The 18,428-nt window shown below is 38.8% G+C and overlaps 1 protein-coding gene across 4 annotated transcripts in view; it reads left to right on the forward strand.

Annotated features, from left to right (window-relative positions):
- The window catches only part of NCOA3 (nuclear receptor coactivator 3), a 75,667-nt gene that overhangs the window by 14,382 nt on the left and 42,857 nt on the right, over nt 1–18,428 (forward strand). For all 4 annotated transcript variants that reach the window (XM_004947051.4, XM_004947054.5, XM_004947056.5 and 1 more), the window contains exon 2: nt 4,314–4,353. The gene's annotated coding sequence lies outside the window, so the exon portion shown is untranslated. The remainder of the gene's footprint in view (nt 1–4,313; nt 4,354–18,428) is intronic.

An 18,428-nucleotide genomic window follows, 5' to 3' on the forward strand; every position in this document is an offset into this window, starting at 1 on the left:
GGTGAGAGTTGAGTCAACTTCACTCCTCTCTTTTTCTTCATGGTTTGTTACAGTATGTTGCTCCTGTTTAACAACTCTCTGGCAGTTCACCAGCTTCTCTGCAGCTGTTAGAGACTTTTTGAGAATGCTAGTAGTTCTTATTTAACAAGATTAGATGAGCTAAGATGGCAGATAGTAACAGTGTTTTGTTTAAGTGTATGTACTTGCATTAGGTAAAATAGACTCAAGTTTAGCTATGCTAATTGCCTCAGCCACTGAAAACTTTTCTTTGCAGTAGCGAAGCTGTTTCAACTTTCTAAATTAATACTTTAAACAAAACCTTGGATGCTTTCCTATAGTCATACTCATTCCTCTGAATGTTTCTTCTATTACAGAGCCTTGCTACTTGAGAATTCCAATTCAGTCTAGACTTTTTTCCTTAAATAATAATAATAAAAAAACTTGCAAATCTTCCAGTCTTTTCTTCCTCACCAAATAAAGTTAGGCATTTCTCTAGCATTGCATACAAAAATTGATTCATTTAGAACAGACTCCAATATACTGTTTTAGTTTAAAAAGAAACTCCATCAAACAAACAAAAACTCCAAAACACTACAGGCCAAAAAAACCAAAACTCACTGCCATTTTATTACTGTGGATGAAATGGAGTACTTCTCTTCTGTACTCTGGCTTCATAGCATTGTCAGTGGAATAATATAAGTAACGGAAAGCCGTATGGAGATCTTAGCAAAGTGTGTTGAAGCAAAGGTATCGATAGGGAACCAAATAGAAAAAGCAAACCTTCCCTCCATAGACCAGTACCAAAAAGAATGAACACAACTGAAAAATGGTTTGTTCTAACTTGTTTCACGTTTTAGTGCATTTCTAGCATATTCATTGTAATCAAAGACTTCACCTCTAGAGCAGAGATTCCACAAGCTTCTTTGGCTTTTCTCTGTATACTTGCATTGAAGGTCCTTGTACATTTCAACGTTATATTCAAGAACCTGAGGAGCCCTGAAGTGGATTTAGGTAATTGCATAAGTTCTTAATAGAACTCTATCCACAAACAGTTCTAGCTAGTATTTCATAAGTGAAAGAATTTGCTTTAAGGCTTGTTATATAAACTGTATAGAATATAATGTGAACACATTCAGCTCTTATGAGAATGTTCACCAATTGGACTTGGCAAAAATGCTTTTTAATAGGAAAAAATTGTACAAATGGCTCCCCTGCTTTTTTTTCTAATCAATTTAATTATCCCCAACCTAGCAGGCTTTTACTTATTCTGACTGTAAGGAGAAACTCACTGAAAGGTCTGCTAGAATGACACCTAGTATGGGACTCTATACAGTTAATGCTTTCAGTCATGGAATGTATCTCTACCTGCTAAAAGGCTAGAGAAATAGAAGGCCAAAGCACAGGTCACGTGTCAAATAAAACAAAGAATACAGAAGTGCTTAAATACCTTTAGAAGTTGAATTTTTTGCTTGTTTGGAATTAAGATGTTTTGGTTTTCTTCCATTTGGGATAATTTGTATATTCTCTTCTTGCTCCCTCACTTCCAGATCTGACTAACATTGCTCCATGCAGAAGTTAACTGCCACACTTTTCAACTGCTCTGTCTGCAAAGCTACTGCTGCCCTGCTAGAAATGTAAAGTTCAATATTAGTGTTTACTGCTTCAGAGCAGAAGTTTGTTTAACCTTCTCAGAGGAAAATTACTGCTTACTAAACATACAGGTGGTCATCAATTGCTATTAGTCTGAAAGCCTTCTGTATCTGCGATAAATGTATTAATGTGCAGTGATTTCTGCTAGTGCTCACTGTGTCTCTAGGGAAAGCAGGTATTTCATAAACCAGAGTTTTAGGTCAGACATCGTCTATAGCACATCTATAGGAAAAGAAAGAACTGATTTACAGAACTAGCTAAAGCAAAACACAGGCAGCATTGCAAGTACACTGTCATGGAAGTGATTAAGGACTGGAGTGAGCACACTGCAAGTTTTCACCACCACTCTTAGCCAGAGCCTGGTTTTGACTCTAAATGTGCTTCTGCACTCAGCTTTGGGAATGAATCTAGAATTGGTCCCAGTGTACCTTCCAGATGTGGCTGAAGAAGGAGTTCCTGGGGGCATTCAAGGCAAAGCTCCTAGAAGTGATGTCACTGGTGGGCTCAGGGTGTGAGAATCAGTCCCTTGAGGGAGTTCAGAGGCTGTTCTAGAAAAACTTGTAGATGTGCTTATTGGCATGTATCTAGAAAGGATCCTGGAAGTCAGCCCACAAAGTCCTAGGAGCATGCTGATTCTGTGTGATCATTTTAGACATGAAGATAGAAATGGATATAGAGGGAATTCCGGAAATCGTTTTTAGTTTGTAGAGGCGGTGCTGGAAAAAGATCTACCACCACATTTAGACTCAGACACAGAAAACAATAGCTGAGAAAGATGTTCTTAGTGTTTTAACCGCACGCCAAATTTGGTTTGTTTTTATTGTCATTGTTAGAACTCCTGTCTGAGTTTGGCACCTCATTTTGAGCACTCCAGTTTTCTGTTAGCAGATAAAAAGATGCTGGGTTTTGTTAGCATTCTTTTGAGACCCAATGGTTCCTTGCCATGCATGTCAATTCTTGAATGGGTTCTGGCCTCCAGACAAGGTTATATATGGTGTGAATCAGGTATTTCCACGTGCAGGAGTGCGCAAAACCGGTTTGTTGTCTTTTAAAGATGAGCAGATTCTCATGCTTCTTCCCTATTTCTTAATATATTTGAAACACAGAAGTGTCTTAGGATGTTGTTCTCAAAGGTGTTGTCTTTCTTTCAGATCATTATTACGTAAACTTTCTTTCCTAATAAATCAATCATGAAATTGTCCCAGTTGGCTTGGCCTTGTGAAATGCTTTTAAAAAGTATCTACAGCAAGTCCTACAGCAGTGTGGGAGATTTCACTGTTACAAAGTTATACTAAACGGGATTGTTCCATTACTGTCAAACTATGTGAATGTAAGACTACATTTCTCTGTGAGCTACAGAGTTCTGTTGTTGTTGTTTTAAAGTTTTGTAATGAAACTTAAGAAGCACTCAATGATTACGAGAAATAATATCAAGCAGTTAAGTACAGTTTTGTTAAGCGATTAATAACCTTTTATTTGATATACTGTGGCAATGGGAGATTTAGTTCTCTGGGTCTAACCTAACTGATTTATTTGTTGAGCTAAAAAAAATGTTTTGTAAGCACATAAATTCCTAGCTGCAGCAAGGAAGCTGACTTGCTATAGCAACTTATTTATTAAGTTACTGCTAATGAGAAGGGACTTGACTAAAGTTAAAAATAGAGCACATTGAACTTGACATGAACCTTAATATCTTTTCCAGCTTTTACAGGGATTGTACTGTGAATTGTGTATTGTTGGTTTCTCACTGATTGAAAGTATTGAAATAAACAGTGTATTATGAAATAAAGCCTCTGTCGTTGCTTTGTTTACATTCTGAATACTTTATCTAAATGCTTCTTTACAAATTTGATGCCAAGTTCAATTTTGAACATGGGATTTCTAAGTTGTATTAAGAATTGAATTTTTAAAGGCAGAATACATTGTTGAAGACATAAGACAACTGAAATGTCTTTATTGTGAAAGTCTAAAGCACATACATGTTGTTTACTTGAACATTGAATAAAACCAGTGTGGTAGCTCAGATATTTCACTGTAAGGTGTTTGTTAGTAGGGTCTTAAGGTTGTTTATGTGTTTGAGCTTGGTTTTGCATGAATCTTTATTTTGCATTGTACAAATTCATTTACTGATTTAACTGCCAATTTATTAATTACTACATAGATACGCTACTCTAAAACAATTTTGCAAAGGCTATTGCATGAAGATTTGCCATATAAAGAAAGTATAGTGGACTTGAAAGTACAAAGATAACTCTATGGAACAATTTTTGAATTAGAAATGATTCATCAGCACTTAAGCTGTCTTTTTTTTTTTTTTTTTTGCTTAAGATTACAAGACACCTGTATAATATAACCCCGAGTGTAATGGAAGAGCAACAGGAAAAAAAGTGTTTTGGTCTTCGGGCATTTCATTTTTTCCTCTTCATTATCTGGTGGCAAAGTTAAAAATAAAAGAGGAATTTTCAGTTAGTGTAGAGCTTAACTGCAGAACTTGCTGCCACTGAATATTGTATTGATTCTCATGGGTTCAAAAAGAAATTAATTTGCTCATAAAGGAGAAACCCAGCTCCTGAGAAACTTAGTCCTTCAGAACCAGGGCATTCCTAAGCTAGAGAAGTTTGAGAGTATGCACAAACAGTTACATGCTTACCTTGTCTTTTTAGGCATTCGTACTGGCTTCTATTGGAGAGAGAAGACTGCTAGGTAAGTCTCATTTGACTTGATTCTCTGGGTTACTTAGATTTGTGACAAATGATCAAGAAAAAGCATTGATGTTTAGGGAATTTGGAGAAGGGAAGAGACAATTGCAGTTCTCTTAAAATAAGACTTATGGTTTGTTTTTTTTTTAATTAGCAGTCTGTACACTGTGCTCTCTTCCACCTCCTCTAAACTTGAGGAAATGCATGGTATGACTTTGTATATATGTTCAGTAGTATGTAAGGCTAGTGTGCTTTGTGGGGATATCTGGGCCATGAAAGAATGTAGTTGCTTTTTAAAGAATGTTGTAGTGGGATGAAGTGCTAGCATCCTTCTGTGTGTATATTTGCTTTTAGTTCTTAATCTGATATCACTGATGCCAGGGTTTTCTTCTTAAACAGGCAGTGATGTAAATTCTTTTCTCAGAACAGTTATTCTGAAACAATGGTGATGAAATGAAATTTTGTAGCTCTAACTGTTTGGGCCTAGAGTGTTATAATGTGTATCGTCAGGGTATGGTTCTGGTTTTTTGGTCATAACTTGGAGAGTTAACGCATTTAGCCTTCAGTACTCCAGGATATGAGTTAAGTGTTAAGCTTGTACCTGTTGCTGTTGATTAGTGAAACTAATAGCACGTGTGGACACCCTATTCAGTGAAATCTTGTTCCTTGGAAAGGAAGCACCTTCTTCATAGTAGTATCTTGTAATAAGTTCAGCCTCTTCTCTCTGCAGTTTAGCAGGGTGCCCTGTGATAATATTCAGTGACCTTGGCTTGGTTAGAGTGAGGGAAAGTCAGAGCAAAATGAAGAAAATGAAAGGAGACAGGAAAAGGAAAACCTTTCAGAGAATGTTCTCCTCTAAGCACAGAGAAAACTGTTCTGTTTCAGGTAGCTGCACTCAATGTTCTTAAGTAATGATTTACAGACAAATGCCACACTGAAGTAAATAGTATGTGGTAGAGAGAAGAGATAAATAATTTTTGCTCTTGTCTGGGTGGAGACACGTCTAAGCAGGTTGTCTGACATAAATCTACCTACAATTAAAAAGTCTAAATCATGGTATTTATGTTCAGACAGAATCACTGACATCAGATTTAAGTTTTTGTATGTTCTTCAGTTCCCTCCATTCTGTACAGTACTTATCCTGTTATTGTATGCATGTTGTCAGTTATAGCCTTCACCTGTGTCATAATATGGTGGAAGCCCAAGTGTTGGTAAGGTTTGGTAGATTTTTGAATTTTTTAATGGATGTTTATGTATGCTGAAAACACTTAGTTGTCTTTAAATAGAAAATATTAAAGCTATACCATGCCTAGAGATAGTAGTAGTGGCTTTTCTTTTTATGAGGCCTGGGAATACAAAATTCTGATTCTGATGTGCATAAACAACTCATTTCTTTTGAGTTCCATGTCAGCATGCTGTACTATTATAGAAATGCAGTCAGTGTAGTGTTTACTGACAAGAAGACGTTATCAACTACAGTTGATAGGTGATGTATTCCAGTTTTATGGCATAAACATATGACTGATGGTAATCACTTAGCTGTTGATATGCTTAGCAGACACTAATAAAAACCTCCCTGTATGTAGGTGTGTCAGAATACTGGTTTTAAAGCTTAGCATCAAATTAGGCTTTGAATTGTCTGCAAAACACCTGAGAATTTGCTAGAAGAGAACGTATGTTTAAATTATGGTGGATACGTCTTGGCTGTCCTATTAGACAAATGCTCAAGCAATGTGCCAGGGTTTTATTGAATGCAAAATATGATTGTGTTGGTCTGGTGTGGGAACTGAAGATACAGTGCGTTTAAGAAACAGCTCTGTGCTGGTGTTTCTTCTAGTGCACTATATAAAAATACATAAAATTGCTTCCTAATGTTGTGAAACTACACAACTATTTAGCCATTTATCTACAAAGAAGGAAGCAAGGATCTGTAACAAAGCATTGCAAATGTTTTTGGCACTTAAAGGGGAAGGATGTGATCTGTTCTTCCGTTTTTTGGCAGTCACTGACCTCTTGTATTAACTTCCACAATGGCTGTGAATCTTCCTGAAATTACTTGTAATTTCTGTGCTAATGATGACAGTGTCATTTTGGTAAATGCTGCAGGTAAACATCAGTGTTTGAAAAGTGCCATTTGTATAAACAATAAGGAACATAACTGATTTTTTTGATTAGTAAGCAACTATTGCAAAAATACTTGCTGTGGGAATCCTTGAGAGGGTAATGAGAGATTTATTTTAAAGTATCATCTCAATGAAAGTTAGGGTTTTAATTTTTTTGGCTGAATATTGGGGGGGGGGAAGAATCAAGATGTTTTTATGCAATGGAATTGTTCATAGTGTACAAGTTGTTAGGGACATGTCCTTTGTGTGATGAGAATATTTGTGGATTTAGGCAATATCTAAAGATTCAGAAGATTAATAAAAACATCCTGTGATTAAAGCAATAGCAAAAAGAATGTGGTAACAATCCTTGGAATTAAGGCAAAGTGAGATTAATTGTAAAGCTCTTTGTCCTAGTAACCCATTCTAATGGTATCCGTTTCTCACTGGGCTGCAGTGTATAATTCTCTGATAATGTCTTACTGATAATTGTAGAGACAATGTTAGCATCAATCCAAAGCTTTCTAACAAAGCCAAGGCTGCTTTGAGAATTTCACTCTTCGAAATGTGCTACTTAGCTTGTAACAAGTCCTGCATCTTGCCCTTTTTTTGTAGGACTCGGAGGTGAATCTATGGCATCTCACTGAGTGCAATTTCTTTCATTTTGTATAGTACAAAAAGACACTGAGCCATTTCAGTTCAATTCTCAATCCCTGAGATGTAACATTAGTCCAACAGTGATATGCAAAACAAAGTTTTCATGTTTTAGCAGTTTTAAAAAAAAGTTTTAGCAGATGCTCTTGTGTTACAGTTGTTGGTATATGGAGCATGGGTAATATTTGAAGTACGGTAAGATGACCTGGCTTTGCAGTGGAGACACAAATTATTCTAACTTGAGAATGATTCTATTTTGTTCTTAATTTGTGGTTTAGTTGCAGGTACTCTATTAAGCTTTAATCTCTGAAAATGAAAATATTGTAAGATACCTGAAAACAAGCAGAGGAAAGGGTATTTTTAGTGGAATGCCCAGATTTGTTATACTGTGGATGGATCACTTCAAATTCTGAATGCTAAACGTTAACGTTGAACTAAATGAAGACCTCTTGCTACCTTACTAAATGTACTGTGTCTGCACACACTCAAATTTAGTCAGGGATGTTAATTACAGGACTGAGCTAGAAATACCTCCATGTTTCAAGGTCAAATTGTTTTAGAAATGTCACTTTTGCATTAAGTAGTTCTACTTCTCATTCTTTACAGTGAAGCAAAAATAACATGTAAGCACTGATGCTATACATAAACTAAACTTTTTTTATTTCATCTGTTCAGTAACTTCCTTTGTTTCCATTCTCTAATCTTGTAGTACCTCTTCAGATTTGAGTTATACCAAAAAGAAAAATCATTAACAAGGTTTTATTATGAGATTAGAGGGTAACAATCAAATATTAAAAGCAAGGGGAATGTGATGTGTGGCTCTTCTTTCTATCCTCAAAAGCACTCTTAACACATCAGGCATTTAAATCCCATTGAAGCCAGTTTGTGTGAGTCCATGCATATGTAACCTGAAAACCTCTCATGGATGGCTGTCTTCCCTCCTGGCCTTCTGCCCACAGTGGCCAAATGCTTTTGGAATTAAATCTTAGGGTTTTTTTCTTGTTTGTTTGTGGATTTCCCATCCATAGACTTGTGCTTTTGTTTAGTTTTAAACAAACTTGGTACTTCACGTTTGAAAATGTGAATACATCCAAAGCTTTGACTAAATTGAGTTGTTTTACAGTGTTAAATAATACATTAACTAATGTTGATTCTGTAGCTTACTTCCCATGCAAATGCATGAATAAATGTCCGTAAGTTCTGCATCTGCTGAGTAGCAAAATGTGCCTAAGGCAAGTCAGTGTGATTTATAGACTGTATTTCTTTCCAATTTGTGTGTTGCTACCCCCCTGTTGGCTGGTGTAAATATTTCCAGAAGTTAAGTCAGTGATTAAATGCCAGTTTAAAATCCTCTGTGAATGAGCAGTCTTAATTGCAAGCTATGAACTGTGATAACCAAGACAGCATAGATCTGTCCTGTTTAGTCCTCATAGGAGAAAAAAATACTTCGAATGGGATTGAAATTCCCTATATACTCAAGTTGGGCAAAGGCAAAGTTGGGATACAGGTCCTTGACAGAAGTAAGCTCTCCATTACAAGAGACCATAATCTATCACTGTTGGAAAGCAAATGTGATTGCAGAAGTAGTAATGCACCTTGGAGATGATATGAGGCATAAGCAAATAAAATAGCAGGGAAAATGTCTGTGAATTGACAAGAAACAGTCCCATAGAATCTAATAGGCAGCTGCACAGCAATGTGTTGAATTATGTATGTGCAGCAGGGTTGAAGGAAGAGGAGTTGAGAGTTGGAGTTGATGGTAGTATCTTAAGTCTTCTGAATTACCTCAGAAACTTAATATTTTCAGTTTAACTTTTTGTAAGCCTTTAAAAAGTCTATGAAAAAAATTACTAGAGTTTGCCATTGTGAGATTTCTGCTCTGTCTGCCAGCAGAGTTGTTGTATGGAATTCCACAGAGGTATTGACGCCACTTTGGCCTCTGGATTTTGTTCTGTCTAAGTCAGTTAGCCATTAGAGGGGAAGAAAAGTAATCCTGTAGTTGCACTAAGACCCCTTTCTCCTGTCTCAGCTGGGAACATGAATGGGGGTGCAGCCTTTGCTAAGCCCTTCAACTCACTGCTGCCTCCTATTCTGTGGGTGCTGCATAGGGGTGGGGCACAATAACCTGAAAAAATGTCCCAGTTCACTGGCTGTTGTGCTGCCAGGTACTTCAGCTGCTGCATATCTGACAGGTTTATAGGCAAGCTGCTCTTGGTCTTCATTATATGATGATAAAGCATGTTCTGTCCTGTCAGCATGGAGGAGCTGTGCAGTGACAAAGCTTGCTTGCTTGGATAAAATACTTGAGGATCTTGGCAAGTGACTTTAAACAAAACTGAGCATGTGCAGAGACTTGAAGGCTTTTACCATCTGTGCAGATGGAACATCAAAGCAGCAAGATGAAGTTTAGCTTGTTTTGTGATTTGATCAGTTTCTCTTCTAAAACCTGTAACTTCTCAGACTGAATAGAAAGTTATATTTTCTTCAGTGTAATTATCCTCTTTTAAAATGTCTGAATCAACTTTATACAAGTCTTTCACCAAAAGTAATTTTGAGGGGTGTGTGTGAGAGACAGTTGTTAAAGAATTAGAACAGGCTTCTGTGATGGAAAATGTTAGGCATCCTTAACCACAGTGTCTGCATAGGTAATGATACGCTTCAGTATATTTTTCTATTTCAGGCAAAGATGCCTACCCAAAACCAACAATGTTCCGTTGTTTCTACTACATCAGTTTGTTGAAATTACCTTCCATTCAGCAGATCCTCCTAATTTTAGCCTAGTATGAAACTTTAGTTGCAATGCTGACTTGCAATCAAGACTGTGTTAAACGTGAAATATATTAAGTTGTGTGTGTTCATAAATACAGTCAGTAGGGCCCATTTCCTAGATGCCCTTGTGGAGAATGTCTGCTGGTGTGTGGTTTTAAACATGTACCAGCAATCCTTTCTTTTCCTCACCCTCTGTTTGCTAACTGAGATTGTAAAATCTTTATTTTTTGCACAAAAAGAAAAAATAACGCTCTCTTTTGTTTGGTACAGGTCTTATTTTCATGACCTGTAAGCTTTGTGTCTGGAAGTAGAAGAGATTACATCAGTTTGGCTTTGTGCATAATGCAATTGTGGCTTATTTTCTAAATAAGTTCTTAAATATCTTTAATATTATAGGTGAACACAGCTAATTTCAAATTGAGTTTGGGAACAGCAGGTATAGCCCTCAGAAACTAGAAATAAGCATGTGCTATTGGCTTACAGGAAAAGCTTGCATGCTTTTCTCAAATGTGCTTTTCCTAAATGGAGTCAGAATAATACACAGTGTGGACTGGGTGGAGCCTCGGAGTCTCAGTAGGATTGAGACATGCTGTTAATTCAAGGGCAATCTCTATTAGCTTCATGAGCTGTATAATGAAATGTATAGATATAAAAACTAGATATGAATGGGAATTATGTAAAGTTTAGTAAAGGCTCCTCAGAATTGTTCACAATTACTGACATGCTGGTGCATCATTTTGTATCTTTTTGCTTGCAAACATGATTATACATGGCTTTAGTTAACTGATTGCTTATGTGGAGATCTAGTAAACATTTCTAAATATTTCTCAAGTTTTGTAATTAGTGTATTTTTGGAGTCTGTGTTAGAAATTGCTAGCATCTTCCCATCCCCCAGCTCTCAAGCTCAGAGTAGTCTAGTTTGCTTGCAGCTGCAGTGGTAGGCATCTTTCAGGAAGTGACCTTGGCTTGTATTAATCAAATTCAGAACACACAGAAAAGCTTCTTGGTAACATGCTGACTTGATGTAAAATTTTATAGCATCCATTTTCTTTAAAAATGAGGCCATCTTATAAAAAGGGAGCTTACTTCTGATACCTCAACTTAAATGAATTTCTCTAAAATACTTGGTATTTAGAGAAACTAAAATAACAAAAATATACTCCTGTTTTACTGAAAGGAAAATACCTTTTTATGTATGTAATGAAGTCTCAAATTGCTCTTGGCAAACTGTATTTTAGCCCAGATAAGCTATGAAAATAGTGTTATTTGATAGCTATTTTTCATTTCTCTTGTCATTTTTGAATTAGCATAGAAAAGGTTGGTAGTAGGGCATGATCTCACTCAGCTAAGATTCTCACGATACGTTTAAGTTTCTGACTTGATGTGTTCTAATAACTTACTGTATGTTTTGTTAACAGCTCTCACACAACCCTATGGTTGCTGTGTTGAACTATTGTGCCTATTTGCGTAGATTAAGAATCTGTGCCTGTTCAAGAAATCACTGTTGTATTCCTGACACAGCTTTGAAGAGTGTGTGATTTCTTTCACACACCCCAAACTACTGTGCATATAAACAGTCTTCCATTTTTGTAGGTGTGTGTGTTATGCCTTTATCCTTCTTTGGAACCTATGCAGGGGGCTGAGACAAGAATATTCTTTGTCACTGTGAAGTGCTGTGAAAGTCTGAAGGTTCTTGAGTATGATAACTTACCGATTTTCAAACTGTAGCTTTCTGGACAGTTAGTACTAGCTGCCCCCTGACTAATGTGTTTTTCTCCCCCCCGTGGGTTGTCATGAGCATTATCTTGAACAATCTACTATCTGATTTTAGTGTTTGAAAAACTGAGTTCTATCTTAACAGCTATTCTCAGCATAAACCTCTTCTGTGTGCTGATGTATTATTTACTCATTTTACTTCATAATTGTATTCTGATTTTTGTTAATCTATCTTAAGCACTGAGGATGTGCGTATGCTAACATACATGTTCTCAAGTGTCTTCTGGCTTTACTGTTAGCTGCCTGTTTTGGAAAGCTTAATTCCACATTGTCTTCCTGCGAACGTATGCCACTGACTTAACATTTTAGTTGCTATCAAGTCAGAGTTGCCAATCATTTTACTTACATCTTTACATAACCTGATTTTTTTTGAACATAGTCTTAGGTTATTCAGCCTTAACAGACTTTACTGCATATTTTGCATGCTTTTATTATATTCTATTTATTAATGCTTCAGACTGAGAACTCTTCATCTGTGTCTCCCTTTGGAATGCTTTTAGCCCTCTTTCCCATAGTATGCAAGGCTAATGAAGGGGTGATACATCTGTTGCTCTTTGCTTAAGTGTAGCTGATGCTGACTTTCCAAGTTGAAGTGGACTGCCAAACACAATCGTAGATTGCTATTCCCATGTTATCCAATATTTGCTATCTTCAGTGTTTTCATCAATCACCAAGAGATTAACACTAATCTCAGTACAGATTTTTTTTATATCCCATCACAAACCAATGCACTGAGCCCAGTAGTTCCTGTGAGAAGGCTACGTTGCTAGTGATGATATTCTGACTCCGGAAAGCTTTTGTCATAATCTCATCCATTAAAATTTTAAGCCTGAAATTCTGATTAGAAGATGACTAACTAGAAGCATTGAGACAGACTGGGTGCAGACGGTGAAACACGACTACTGTTTTACATTCTTCACTAGCTCCCGAATCCTAAAGTGAATGGAGGCTAGGATGCTTATTGTCTTTTTACCTGCCGAAACAAGAAAGTGTATATATAATGCCTTCTGTCTGGAGAATGCAGATTGATTTCTACTTCTGTGGCTAGGTGTGAGTTAACCCACAACAACTTCAACAATTAACTCCATCCAGCCAAAACAAGAGCTCTAGATATTTGCTTTAAGTGAGAAGTGATATATCTAAATGGTCTAGGTGCTGTAGGACAGGAGTTTATATTCATGCTGAGTCATATCAGAACTTCTTATTTTAATAGTCTCTAAAACTTATTCTGGGCAGCAAAACAGTGTTGATACATAAGCAGGACTCGGGTTCATGTCCAGTGGGATGCTGTGTTAACTGCAGAAGGTTCCCTTATTTGCTTCCAAGAGTTCCTTATAAAATATTTTGACAAGAAGCAAATGGTTAAAGGACTTTGTGCTGCTTCTGGCTTTGATCTGAATGTTGGGACTTCTCAGAATGCTCCCACATGCTCCGTTGAGCTTCATACATCTAAGGAATTGGTCTTGATCCAGAAAGTGGGCCACCTGAACTTCATTCTGATTTTTTTTTTTTGGTCTTCACTATATTTGTTGGGGCCTCTACCTAAAGGTTGTCTCTAAATTTCTATTTAAACCAACCGAGACTTCATATTGTACTTAATCAGCTGTGGAAGATACACTCATTGAAAGTTCCCTTCTGATGCTGATCATGCTTAATACTACTGTATGGCTGTATTCCCTTAGCTTTGTATTGTATTGGTAAAGATACCACTTCAGAGGATGTCCAAATGACTACCATGTTTTCAGTGTTTGTGATCATTTGCTGTGTCCATCACCACACCATACTTAATCTGAAGAGCAGCCCTCTCCTCTACCATCCATGCACACTGCAAAGTATGTGATATTTAACATGATTTGGCTTTGCACAGACACTGAAGTCAGATGCTGTAGGCAGCAGTTTGAGGGAGCAGAGGGATCAATCCATGGATCAGATAGACCTGAGTCTCCTCATTGCCATCCCTTTCTAGCTACAGTCTGACAATGGCCATGTACCCTGGATTAATCCTGTAATGGGGTGTATATTGTCACATACTATTGCTGTAGTATTTGACAGTATCCGGAGTCGGTGGCTGTATTCGAATAGGCTCTAGTGTTCGTTTCTAAGTGTCTTCGCGTGCAAGGCTGAAGATGTGAGAAGGAGCCACCCATACACCATCCTCTCTTGTTGGGGTTAGCTGGAGGGTGACTTGTAGGGGGAAAGTCACTCTCTGGGCAGCGGGGACTTCTTGCTGGACAAGCAGCCAGGCGGAGCTGGGAGTGAAGCACTGCAGAGCTCGGCTGTGTGGCTGGAACGCTTCCCGGCAGTTCCGTGCTCCCCTTTATCAAGGTCACTCCTTCCTGTTTGCCAGCACAGTCGTGCTGCTGTCAGTTGTTCAGTTTCGAACTGCCTTGTGCCACTCCCGCACCCTCGAATTACCGACCTGGTGTTCAACAAAATGGGGATCTGGGTACCTACTTATACAGCTCCTAAATTCTGCCTCGCTGGCAGACCGCGTCCGCCCAGCTCCTGTTCTCCTTTATCTCCGTACGAAGAGAAAGGCTCAGCCCGTAGGAGGCTGCTGGGGAGCTCCGCGCGTTGCCTGCGAGGACCGGGAGCGCCGTGCCGGGCCGCAAGGGGTTAAGGAGCGGAGGGCCGCGCTGCCGCCCGCGGTTCTGTCAGCAGCCGCTGCCATTGGCTGCGGAAAGGTGAAATTGAAACCACGGTAAACTTTTGACCCTGTAGCAGTTCTTGTGGAACGCCTTCCCCTTGCCAAGAGCAGAGGGCTTTTCTTCCCCCCTTTTTCCTGTATTTATTCGCTGTGATCGTGCCGTGCCGCATGCAGCCCCGCCGAGGGAGGGGGAGGACAAGCGCGAGCAAGTCGCCTGCGTGTCCCGGGAGCGGGGAGCCGGGCTCCTGCTGCCAGCTGTTCCTGCACCCCATCGTTGGCCGAGCAGCACTCTGCGTTCCGCCTTCCAAGATAGTTTTTGTGTGGTTTAAAAGGAAAAAAAAAAAATTCTTCAAATTGATGCTATCGCAGTTAGCTAGAAATGAGGGAAGGGAGGCTGAGTCACCAGGCACGGTGGCATGCTGGCTGCAGGGAGTTCTGCTGCTTAATAAACATGTTTTTAAATTATATACTAAAAATGAAGTGGTTTCTGACTGAAATCTAATGTGAACTAAGGAGACATTTCTACAAGTCGATGTGTTAAACACCCATTTTACCGAACTACCTGCTTTTCTCCTCTTGTGTCTTCTTTAAACAAAATAACGGGTATGTCTCAGTCTGGGAAGCAAGCAGTGCCTGCTCAGTCACTGCCAGGGTGTCAGAGGCCCGAGGTAGCGGCGTCGCATGTTTTTATTTGGGCAGAGTGACTAACAAGTTCTGGACTTAATTAGAGCGCGTGTCACTTCCATGCTATGCAGATTTTGTCACAAAAAAAAATCAAAAATATCTGTGGTCAAATAAATTCACCTTCTGTTTGTAGCTTTGCCAAACCAGACAAATTAGAGCAGCGTTACGTTTTCAATGAAGTATGAATACGAGATTTAGTTAATCCACGTGTCTTTCCCCTTCGACATGTCTGTCTTCTCCCTGACAAAAGAAAAGCTGACTCGGTTACTTTCCTGCATCAGCTGCCATTTTCTCCCTCCCCCGCTCCCTGAGCAGGTACCGGCCTGCTGTTCTTGCCGGAACGCTCAACTTGCTGAATGCTGAGTGCTTGCTTAATCAAGGAGTCACTCGGCACCTAACCTAGAGATAACATTCAAAATTCCTCCTCAACAAAGAAACTTGATTCCCAACCACTTCAGGCTGATGTCTTCACCCCTCTGATGGCTTGCTTCTGCAAATACTATCACCAGATTTATGCTGTGTGTTCATCTTTCTGAGGAGAGATTGGGGTTGGGGGGAGCCCTTGCCTGCTGAGATTTGGATTTATTTATTGATTTTAATTCAGTACACTGAATAGTTAGGTGATGCAGAAGTATTTAGTTTAGGGCAGCGTTAGCATAGTAGGACAAGATAGGTAAGGTTTGGTGTGAGCTTCTTGAGTGCTGTTGTTCTCGCTAAGGTTTTATCTGGGAACTGAGGGAGTCTCCTGAAGCACTGCCAGCAGCAGCAAGGGAACAATGAATATAATATGATTAATAGCCGATCCCCTGCCCCCTCTTGTGTGCAGTCCTCCTTGCAGCAGCAAAAGAAACATGCGCTTGTAATGATAGTTGGTGGCCTCCCTGTTTGTTCCAGCTAGTGTTCCCAAGCAGCAGCTATTATAAGGTTTATTTTCTCCCACTCCCTGTGATTCTTTGTTCTGCCCTTGCTGTGTCTGTGTGCATCTTGTCTGCTTCTCATTGTCTGTTTCATGGCAGTTCATCTGCTTTCACAATGGAGCTGCACTGAAGCTGCAAATCATATTGCGTATCACAGCAAAATGGAATAAATGCTCTTCTAAAAGAACAATGAGTGAGTAGCAACTGTCAGGAGCTCAGAAACACTTGTGAACTCTTTTTTTGAAGTGTCATTTTTAAGTGTCCCTATCTGAAAGGTTTCTCTTGAACAGTTGCATTACTGTATTGTGGTGCATTGGGTGCACGCGCCTTTTAGTGTTAGAAACAAGGGGTCTCTAAAAACATTACTACAAGAAAAAAAAACATCTCAAATTAAAGAAGCAAATTTCACCTGACTTGTAAATACTGTAACTTCTAAGTATCCTCTTTTGAGGAAAGCATTAATAGGCGAATATGTGATTTCTGAAGTTAATTAGTAGTAGGTAAGAGTTACACTAGTGATTTTCTTACTTCTAATAAAAATGGCCAGAAGGAGGGATATTGGAAGTACTGTCTTTGCGTTTTGTAACCTGAAAGCAGTAAACGAGTACTCTCAAACTGAAAATAACTGCTGAGTTCTATACTGTTCTGTTCTGTGTGTTTATCCAGGGTAAATTTTGAGGTTGGTTATGTCTCTCTGTTTTCCTCAGTAGTGAATTCCTGACAGCCTTGGAGTTGCCCTTTTACATTTCTTTTTTTCTCCATCAACGTTTCCAGACCATGAATGAGAGATTTGAGGAGGAGATCACCTCAAGGTGTTTTTATCTGTTCTTTGTTATCTAGATTAACCATTTCCTGTTGTCTTGTTTTAATGGAGGAAGCGAAGATGATTTATACAGATTCTAGAACACAACCTTTTAAATTGGGAAAATTATTTTATATTCCAGAACTTGATGTGAAAACTGTTGTGCCTGACTTTAAATTTCTGCTGGTTCATCTCCCCAAGTTTCCCACGTTTGGTCATGGAGCGTCATGGTGAGCTGGACTTGGGGATGTAGTGCTGGAACTTGTCACTTCCACTTCCAAATCTGCCCCAAACTGTTAATGCTGGCACAAGTTATACTGAAAAATGACAGAACTATAGAAATAGGAATTTGGAATTTGTTTTTAAAATGTTATATCTCTGTCTTCTCTGCTGATATTTCTAATTTGGTTTGTGGAGAAATGTAATGTCTGTTGTTCAAGATCTACATCATGGGATGCAACAGGCATCTTTTTTCCCTACCTCTTCCTCAGGAAGTACATCTAGGTAGTGTTGTTGGCATCCTTGCTGCAGATCTCGAATCATGAGTGAACTCTTGGTCCTCTGCAGCAATAATAATTTATGTTTCTGGAATGTGAATCCCTCTTGGAAGAGAGATGTTACATATGGAACAATAAGTTTTTTAAGATATACAGTAATTAGGTCTAGTGGTCCTCAAATTGACTTTAAAATCCAGTTTTTCTCTCTCCTTGGAGTGCACTGATAATCTCAACTTCTTATCATAGAATCATAGAATGGCCTGGGTTGAAAAGGACCACAATGATCATTGAGTTTCAACTCCCTGCTATGTGCAGGGTCACCAACCACCAGACCAGGCTGCCCAGAGCCACATCCAGCCTGGCCTTGAATGCCTCCAGGGATGGGGCATCCACAGCCTCCTTGGACAATAAGGAAAATCAACATATTCATTCTCTTGTCTTCTCTGCCAGCATCATTTTTTAAAATATTCTCTTGCATGCTATCAGTAAAATGAAGAGGTACAAAAAAATTTAAGCTGCAGACATATTGATTCCTTTAAGCATATGTGTATACACCCACAATCTTGTTTCTCTGGCACGAAGTTAAGGAGTCAGTGTCCATGAAATACTTCTTTTTCTTTTAATTTAGAAAACGGTATGCAGAAATGGTGTTTCTCAGATATCACACCACTTTTCACTATTGAAGCAGACCTCCTGCTGTGAGTTCTGGTGTAGCCTACCACACTTTCTTGAAAAATGCAGTATAGGGATTAGTTGCTATAGTTGAAAGGGCTTTATGTCTTTATAATCTCTGTGGGTTGCATTATCTATACAGCTGTCACTCCTGTATGTCTATGGGTTGATGTGCCCTAATAGGTTGATTCTACCTTCTGTTGTAGATTGAAGTAGTCTCAGACAACCGGACGGTAAATCGTCTCTTGGCTTACTGATTTCTGCTGAGGGAGCAGACTAGAATACTTGTTCTGCAGTCTTCTTAGAGGAGTCAGCTTTATTCCCAGCCTAGTTTAAAACCGGTTTCTGAGTTGGCTGTTCTTGGGGTCTTGAGCATGGGGCTGGACTGGAGAGGATTGTTCAAAGAAATTCCACATGCTAATGCAGAGCCCTCTCTGTCATTCACATTCTTCTTTCCTTTGTGTGTCCTGGGAAACTCTTCTTATCTACCCTGAGTCATCATTAGATCTGATTTCTCTAAACTTTCATTCTGATGTTTATTGAGCAAACAGTGCTTGTC

This window comes from Gallus gallus, chromosome 20 (genome assembly GCF_016699485.2).
Source record: "Gallus gallus isolate bGalGal1 chromosome 20, bGalGal1.mat.broiler.GRCg7b, whole genome shotgun sequence".
In the NCBI taxonomy this organism is placed as follows: Eukaryota; Metazoa; Chordata; class Aves; order Galliformes; family Phasianidae; genus Gallus; species Gallus gallus.